Source organism: Callospermophilus lateralis, chromosome 11, assembly GCF_048772815.1.
Source record: "Callospermophilus lateralis isolate mCalLat2 chromosome 11, mCalLat2.hap1, whole genome shotgun sequence".
In the NCBI taxonomy this organism is placed as follows: domain Eukaryota; kingdom Metazoa; phylum Chordata; class Mammalia; order Rodentia; family Sciuridae; genus Callospermophilus; species Callospermophilus lateralis.
Genome location: NC_135315.1, coordinates 105,678,072 through 105,687,030, shown reverse-complemented (window position 1 = coordinate 105,687,030; position 8,959 = coordinate 105,678,072). Strand labels below are relative to the sequence as shown.

Below are 8,959 nucleotides of genomic sequence, written 5' to 3'. Positions count from 1 at the left end.
AAATACCCACGAATTGGTGTGAACATACTTTGTATACAACCAGAGATATGAAAAACTGTGCTCTATATATGTAATATGAATTGTAATGCATTATGTTGTCATACATATATTTAAAATAATAATAATAATAATAATAATAATAATAATAATAATAATAAATGTCATTTTTCCAGAACTAGAAAAAACAGTCCTGAAATCCATTTGGAAGAATAAAATATTCAGAATAGCCAAAACGATTCTAAGTCAATAAAGCAAGCTGGAGGCATCATCACAATACCTGATTTCAAATTATACTACAAAGCTATTGAAATAACCATTGCATGGCTCCTACATAAAACCAGATACATAGACCAATGGGAGAGAAGAGAACACACAGAAAAAGATCCAACACAGTTCATAGTCATCTGATCCTTGACAAAGGTGCCAAAACATATTGGGAGAAAAGACAGGCTTTTAAACAAATGGTGCCAGGAAAATTGGTTATCCATATGTAGACAAATAAGACTAGACCCTGTACAAACTTGAAAGAGATCAAAAGCCCAGGAATTAGACCAGAAACTATGCAAATCCTTGGAAGAAAATATAGGTTTGAGACTCCAGCATATAGGTACAGGCAATGACTTTTTTATTAGAACTCCTAAAGCTCAGAAAATAATGACAAAAGTTAATAAACAGAATGGCATCAAATTAAAAAGCTTCTGCACAGCAAAGGAAACAATTAGTAACATGAAGAAAGAATCTACGGAATGGGAGAAAATATTTGCTAACTACTCTTTTTTTTAAAAGAGAGAGAGAATTTTTTAATATTTATTTTTTAGTTTTTGGCAGACACAACATCTTTGTTTGTATGTGGTGCTGAGGATCGAACCTGGACTGCATGCATGCCAGGCAAGCACGCTACCACTTGAGCCACATCCAGAGCCCTGCTAACTACTCTTTTGACACAGGATTAATATCCAGACTATATAAGAAACTTTAAAAAACTTAACAGCAAAACCTCAAATAACCTAGCTTAATTGGGCAAATGAATTAAACAGATACTTCTCAAAAGAAGAAATAAAAATGGGCAACAAATCTATGAAAATGTTCAACATCATTAGCAATTAGGGAAATGCAAATCAAAACTACAGTGAGCTTTCGTCTCACTCTAGTCAGAATAGTAGCCATCAAGAATGTGAACGATATGGGGCTGGGGTTGTGGCTCAGCAGCAGATCGCTTGTCTAGCACGTGTGAGGCCCTGGGTTCGATCCTCAGCACCAGATTAAAAATAAATAAATAAAAATAAAGTTATTGTGTCCAACTACTTAAAAAAAAAGAATATGAACAATAAATGCTAGAGAGAATGTGGAGAAGAAGGGACACTTTTTTCTCTGTTGATAGGATTGTAAATGAATATAACCACTATTGAAATCAGTATGGAGGTTCCTCAAAAGACTAGGCAGGAAACCACCATATAACCCAGCTATACAACTACTCAATGTTTATCCTAAAGAATTAAAGTCATAATACTAGAGTAGTACATGCATACCCATGTTTATAGCAGCACAGTTCACAGTTGCCAAACTATGGAACCAAACTAGGTGCTTATCAAGGATGAATAAATAAAGAAAATGTGGCATATACACCCAATGGTGCTTTATTCAGCCATAAAGGTGAATTATGTCATTTGCTGGAAAACGGATGAAACTTGAGAACATTCTGTTACACAAAATAAGCTAAACTCATAAGGTCAAGGGAGCATATGTTTTCTCTCGTATGTGAAAGCAAGAGAGGAAAAAGGAAAAGAAAAGTGAAAATCCAAAGGAGATCAGTAGAGTGTAGAAAAGGGACCAGGAGACGGAGGAGTGAAGGGAAAATAATGGGGAATGATATTGGCCAAACTGTAGTGTTATATTGTGCATGTGGAAATATGTAACGACAAATACTTCCATGATTAATGACTACAATGTATCACAAAAAAAAAATGGAAAAAAATAAAAGCAAACCAAAAGAACAAAATTGTTTTCATGTATGTATGTATGTATGTATATACACAGCTTAGCCAAACATTTGTTGTGAGCATAAACATTAATTAATACTCTGGAACAGTGATGAGCAAATCATAGCTGTCAGCCTGACACTGTTTTTTTAAATTGTTCTCTTTGTTCCTTTTTTTTTTAAATGGAGACAGAGAAGGACATCATGTAAAGACATAGCAATCTTTTATTTTTTTATTTTTAAAGAGAGAGTGAGAGAGAGACAGAGAGGGAGAGAGAGAAAATTTTAATATTTATTTATTTTTTTAGTTCTCAGCGGACACAACATCTTTGTTTGTATGTGTTGCTGAGGATCGAACCCGGGCCGCACACATGCCAGGCAAGTGCACTACCGCTTGAGCCACATCCCCAGCCCTCTTTGCTCCTTTTTTCTCTTTCTTTTTTTCATTCTTCTCTCTCACCCTCCCTCCCGCCCTCTCTCTCTCTCTCTTTCTTTCATATTTCCCAGGCTGGCCTGAACTCCTAGGCTCAAGTAATCTTCCTGCCTCAGCTTTCTGAGTAGTTGCGACTGTTGGAGCACACCACGGTGTCCAACAATAACACTTGCTTTTGTAAACAAAGTTTTATTAGAACACAGAAGCTTATATTATTTACCCACAGTCTAGGCTGTTTTTGTGCTACACTGGCACTTGAGTAGCAATGAAGACTTGCCTACAAAGTCTAATATATTTATTATCAGTCTCTTTTCAGGGAAAGTTTGTTGATCCCTAATTAGATTACAGATTAAAGTCAGGAGAATAAATACATAAACATTTCTATTCTTACGATGAAAATTGGCTGTATGAAATGAGATAAATGATCTGTTAATTGCCAAGAAAAATGTCTCTTCCCTATAGAAAGTGTGTATTCAGGACTAGAAATCTTGACACTGTGTCATGTCAAATGTAGGAAAAAACCTGGCAGTTCATTTTAATGAGAGTTAAGAAATTTCTTTTCCAGGACATTTTGAGGTGTATCTAAACTTTGTAGATAATACAGGGAAGAACATTTTAATCTGCAAATAGATTATGTTCATTATTAATTTGTAATCATTTCACAACTATCATATAATATTAAAGCATCATTGGAGACTGCCTATTGGATTGTAATAGAAACTTTTATGACTCTAGACATTAACTTGTATTTTTCTAGTTAATGTAGACCCATACTTTTAAGCTAGTGCTATTGGTAAAATATATGATTACTTAAGTCTGACTGCCTTACTAATTTTGACCAGTTTATTTTTCAGATATCCATTTTGGGATTTACTCTTTCAATTAATTTTGGGTTCCATGGGCAATGAAATTGTTGTTGAGTATGTAAGATGTTGCAGTTTCTATGTAAGTTCACCTAAGTGCCTCTACCACTATTGATGGGCAAGGATATAAGTAATTTAGTACTTTTACTTTAAACTGTTATAGATCTACTGTACTGGATTTGTTTTTCTGACACAAAAGAGTATAAAACTAGAAAAACTAAACATTTTCAGGTATTAATTTCAGACATGACTATAGGCCTGGTGCACAAAACACACTTATACAGGGAGATGAAGCTCAAGTAAGATGGTGGTCATACTGAGTTAAGGAGAAAATTATCAAAGTGCAAGATTATCATAGTGGTTGGAATTTTGTGGACAAGAATGTCTGAGTTATGTATGGTGGGTGCAATGTGATTATGTGTGTGTGTTAGAGAGAGAATACTAAAAGCCTGGAGGAAATTCATTTTTGATATGAATGTACCAGATGAGACTCTTTAAGGCTTAGCAGAGTTTGACTGCTATAAAGACTGAAGATGAGGTCCCAGTCAGTCCGGAGACTGCGGCTGCAGAGGAACCGCCTGAGCAGAAACCGAAGATGCTGTCTGTGCGCGTCGCCGCGGCCGTGGCCCGTGCCCTCCCTCGGCGAGCCGGGCTGGTCTCCAAAAATGCTTTGGGATCATCCTTCATTGCTGCAAGGAACCTCCATGCCTCTAACACCCATCTTCAGAAGATTGGCACTGCTGAGATGTCCTCTATTCTTGAAGAGCATATTCTTGGAGCTGATACCTCTGTTGACCTTGAAGAAACTGGGCGTGTCTTAAGTATTGGTGATGGCATTGCCCGAGTTCATGGGCTGAGGAATGTTCAAGCAGAAGAAATGGTAGAGTTTTCTTCAGGCTTAAAGGGTATGTCTCTGAACTTGGAACCAGACAATATTGGTGTTGTCATGTTTGGGTATGATATACTAATTAAAGAAGGAGATATTGTTAAGAGGACAGGAGCCATTGTGGATGTTCCAGTTGGCGAGGAACTGTTGGGTCGTGTAGTAGATGCCCTTGGTAATGCCACTGATGGAAAGGGTCCAATTGGTTCCAAGATCCATAGGCGAGTGGGCCTGAAAGCCCCTGGAATCATTCCTCAAATCTCTGTGAGGGAACCAATGCAGACTGGCATTAAGGCTGTGGATAGCTTGCTGCCAATTGGACGTGGTCAACGTTAGCAGATTATTGGTGACAGACAGACTGGGAAAACATCGATTGCTATTGACACAATTATTAACCACAAACGCTTCAATGATGAAACTGATAAAAAAAAAGAAGCTGTATTGTATCTATGTTGCTATTAGTCAAAAGCGATCCACTGTTGCCCAGTTGGTGAAGAGACTTACAGATGCAGATGCTATGAAGTACACCATTGTGGTGTCAGCCACTGCTTCTGATGCTGCCCCACTTCAGTACCTGGCTCCTTACTCTGGCTGTTCTATGGGAGAATATTTTAGAGATAATGGCAAACATGCTTTGATCATCTATGATGACTTATCCAAACAGGCTGTTGCATACCGTCAGATGTCTCTGTTGCTACGCCGACCCCCTGGTCGTGAAGCCAATCCTGGTGATGTGTTCTACCTACACTCCCGACTGCTGGAAAGAGCAGCCAAAATGAATGATTCTTTTGGTGGTGGCTCCTTGACTGCTTTACCAGTCATAGAAACACAGGCTGGTGATGTGTCTGCTTACATTCCAACAAATGTCATTTCCATCACTGATGGACAGATCTTCTTGGAAACAGAATTGTTCTATAAAGGTATCTGCCCTGCTATTAATGTTGGTTTATCTGTGTCCCCAGTCGGATCTGCTGCCCAAACTAGGGCTATGAAGCAGGTGGCAGGTACCATGAAGTTGGAATTGGCTCAGTATCGTGAGGTTGCTGCTTTTGCACAGTTTGGTTCTGATCTTGATGCTGCCACTCAACAACTCTTGAGTCGTGGTGTGCGTCTGACTGAGTTGCTGAAGCAAGGACGGTACTCTCCCATGGCTATTGAAGAACAAGTGGCCGTTATCTATGCCAGTGTAAGGGGATATCTTGATAAACTGGAGCCCAGCAAGATCACCAAGTTTGAGAATGCTTTCTTGTCTCATGTGATCAGTCAACACCAAGCCCTCTTGGGCAATATCAGGGCTGATGGGAAGATCTCTGAACAGTCCGATGCAAAGCTGAAAAAGATTGTAACAAACTTCTTGGCTGGATTTGAAGCATAAAATATGGATTCACATCAAAAAAAAAAAAAGACTGAAGATGATGCTAAATGGCAACGTTGGAAGAAATTAGGTTTCCAGCAGAGTCAGGTTGCAGCAGCTTCACTAATATATCAGGTAATTAATTAAGAGTTCAGAAATAAGCCTTAGCAAAAAGAACCACACACAAAAGAGTAAAGGGAAAATGGTTGACCTACATTTGAAACCAAAATTGATTCATGCTAAAAATGTATGTGGCAGCCAGAAAGGAAAAAGGAAAAGAAAGGTGTGTGTGTGTGTGAAAGGAATCTCACGATAATCAAAGGAAGATCAGTAAAATAGAGGAAAGGGATCAGGGGAGAGAGGAAAGTAGGTAAAAGAGAAATACTCGAGAATGATATTGGCTGTTTTATCACTATATTGTACATATGTATGAAAACATAACAACAAATCCCACCATTATGTACAAGTATAATGCACCATGAAATATGGAAAAAAAGAAATATACCAAACCTAGCCGGGCTCGGTGGAATATGCCTATAATCCCAGTGACTCAGGTGGTTGAAGCAAGAGGATCATGAGCTCAAAGCCAGCCTTAGTAAATCGAGGTGCAAAAGCAGCTCAGCAAGACCCTGTCTCTCAAAATACAAAATAGGTCTGGGGATGTGGCTCAGTAATTGAGTACCCTGAGTTCAATCTCTGGTACCAAATAATAATAATAATAATAATAATAATAATAATAATAATAATAATAATACCAAATCTATTATGATCAAAACAATTCACCAGTAATTAGCTTGCATGACACATAAAGCAGAATATCCTTTATAGGAAGACAACATAATCCAGATTTCCTATGATGTATCATCTATAAATGACCAGAATATAATTAATTTTTTTTTTTTTGCTATCAGGGATTGAACCCAGGGGTGCTTAACCATTGAGCCAGAACCTCAGCCCTTTTTTGCATTTTATTTAGATACAGGGTCTCATTGAGTTGCTAAGTGCATCCCTTAGTTGCGGAGGATAGCTTTGAACTCTTGATCCTCCTGCCTTAGCCTCCTGAGTTGCTGGGATTATAGGCATGTAGAATATCATTAAATTTTGCCAGAATGCAAAGCAGATCAAAAAATGAGAACCACAAGAGAAAAATATCACATATAAAAAAAGTTCCATGAGCTGACCCATATGTTAGGATTAGCAGAAAAAAAAATTAAATAGTTTTTATAACTAATTTCAAGGAGTTACAGAAAAGCTTAATCATAATGAATAAGTAGATATGGGTGTCAACATATAAATGAAAAATTTCTTTTAAAAGAAATAAAAAGTATAGTATTTGAAATAAAAAATTCATGAAACAAATCTATCATCAGTTTGTATAGTGCAAAAACAGCAAAAAGTTAACTTGGAGATAGACCAATAAAAATTATCTGGTCTAAAAAACAGAAAGAAAAAAATAGAGACTTGGTTACTATCAGTACAAAGTGACCTATCATACATATAATTAGATCTCTAGAAGAATAGATGCATAAATTGTACAGAAAAAAAATATTTAAGACAATGATGGCTAAAATTATCCCAAATTAACAAAAAAGATGTTAACAGATTTAGGAAACTCAGTGAATACTAAGGTTAGTTACAAAGCAAATCACATCTAGATGCATCAGAGTCAACTGTAAATAATCAATTAGGAGGAAAAAGGTCTTGAAGGCAATTAGAAAAAAGTGGTGTGTTATGCATTGGTAAAAATGACTAAAATGATAGCTGACTTCTTATCAGAAATGAGAGGTTAAAGTTAATGGAAAGGTTTAAGGTGCTAGAAGACAAACACCGCTAATCCAGGATAAATACTCTTCAAAACTGAAAACAGAATAGACATTTTCAAATTAATAAAAAGTAAGAAAATTCAATACCAATAGATCTCTACTATGAAGAATGCTAAAAGAACCTCTTCAGGATAAAAGGAGATGATCCACCAGGTAGAAACAGATGCACTGTGTGTTTTAGTTCACTGTGTAATAAACTTAATGGTTTAAAATAAAAATTATTTGTTATTTCTCCTTATTCTATGATTTGGTTTTACATAACCTGATGGGTCCTTTGCTCTAGGTATTTATTACTGCTTATGTGGTTTCCTTTAGCAGGGATTGTTTAACCAAAGGTAGAACTGATAAAATAGCTTCCTTTACATGTCTGCTAGCTCAACTGGTTGGGTCAGCCTTATCTCCTCAAATGCTTTTAGTCATTCAGTCATTCTAAAATTTTTTATTTGTTGATTAGATAACTAGAGGATAAAAGTAGAAGGTATACACCTTCCCAAGGTGTTAGGTTAGAATTGGCATGGCATCACTTTCACTGAAAATATATTTTGTTCATTAAAAAAGGCAAAAAACCAGCCCAGACTCAGAGGGTGGGAAAATAGATATTACTTCATAATGAGAGAAGCAACATGATACAGGAATGTGAAGAATTTGGGCTAGATATTTTTAAAGACAATGCACCATAAACAGAAATGAAAAGTACTAGAAATAGTAAAATGTAGGTAAATATAAAAGGCAATATGTATACATATTTATTCTTTTAATTTATTGGAAACATGACTAAGGTAAAAAACAGAATGTATACAGCTGTAAAATGTATGAAGACAAAGCACAAAAGACTTGGGGAGATGTGAGAAAGTATCACAATTTAAACTCTTAAAACTGTGATAAATTAAAGAATGCATTTCATAATTCCTGGAAACATTGCTAAAACAATAATATATAGCAATACAGCTAAAAGCTAATGATAAATTAAATAAAATTTAATTTTTATTTAATGTAATTTTATTTAATTACATTAAATAAAAATAGGAATAGAATGAAAACAAGAAATAGATAATAGATAAAAATACATCATGAATAGTAAGCCAAGAAGAATGCAGAGGCTATACTAACATCAGATGAATTTAAATTCAAGATAAAGAGTTTTATAAGAGATAAGAAAGACATTTCATAATACCATAATGTGTTTTTTAAGAACACAGAACCATAACATCATACAACCATTTATATGCTCCAAATATATAAAAGCTGACAAAACTGAAGAGACAAATCCATACTTTGAATTTTTAACACCCTTTTAATAACTGATAGTAACACTATAAAAAATCACTAATGATACACAAGAGTCTGAACAAAACTATCAACCACCTTAACCTTATTGACATTGACAGACTTTATATTAAAGTCTTTATATTAAAGAAACTTTATATTAAAGAAGGTAGACATAAAAGATTGCATTCTATCCATTCATCTACTGAGGGCATCTAGGTTGGTTCCACAATTTAGCTACTGTGAATTGTGCTGCTATACACATTGATGTGGCTGTGTCCCTGTAGTATGCTGTTTTTAAGTCCTATGTATATAGACTGATGAGAGGAACAGCTGGGTCAAATGGTGGTTCCATTCTC

The 8,959-nt window shown here is 35.8% G+C and overlaps 1 pseudogene; it reads left to right on the top strand.

Annotated features, from left to right (window-relative positions):
- Positions 1–3,822: 3,822 nt before the first annotated feature.
- Positions 3,823–5,545, top strand: LOC143409405 (ATP synthase F(1) complex subunit alpha, mitochondrial pseudogene; annotated as a pseudogene).
- The last annotated feature ends 3,414 nt before the right edge of the window (positions 5,546–8,959 follow it).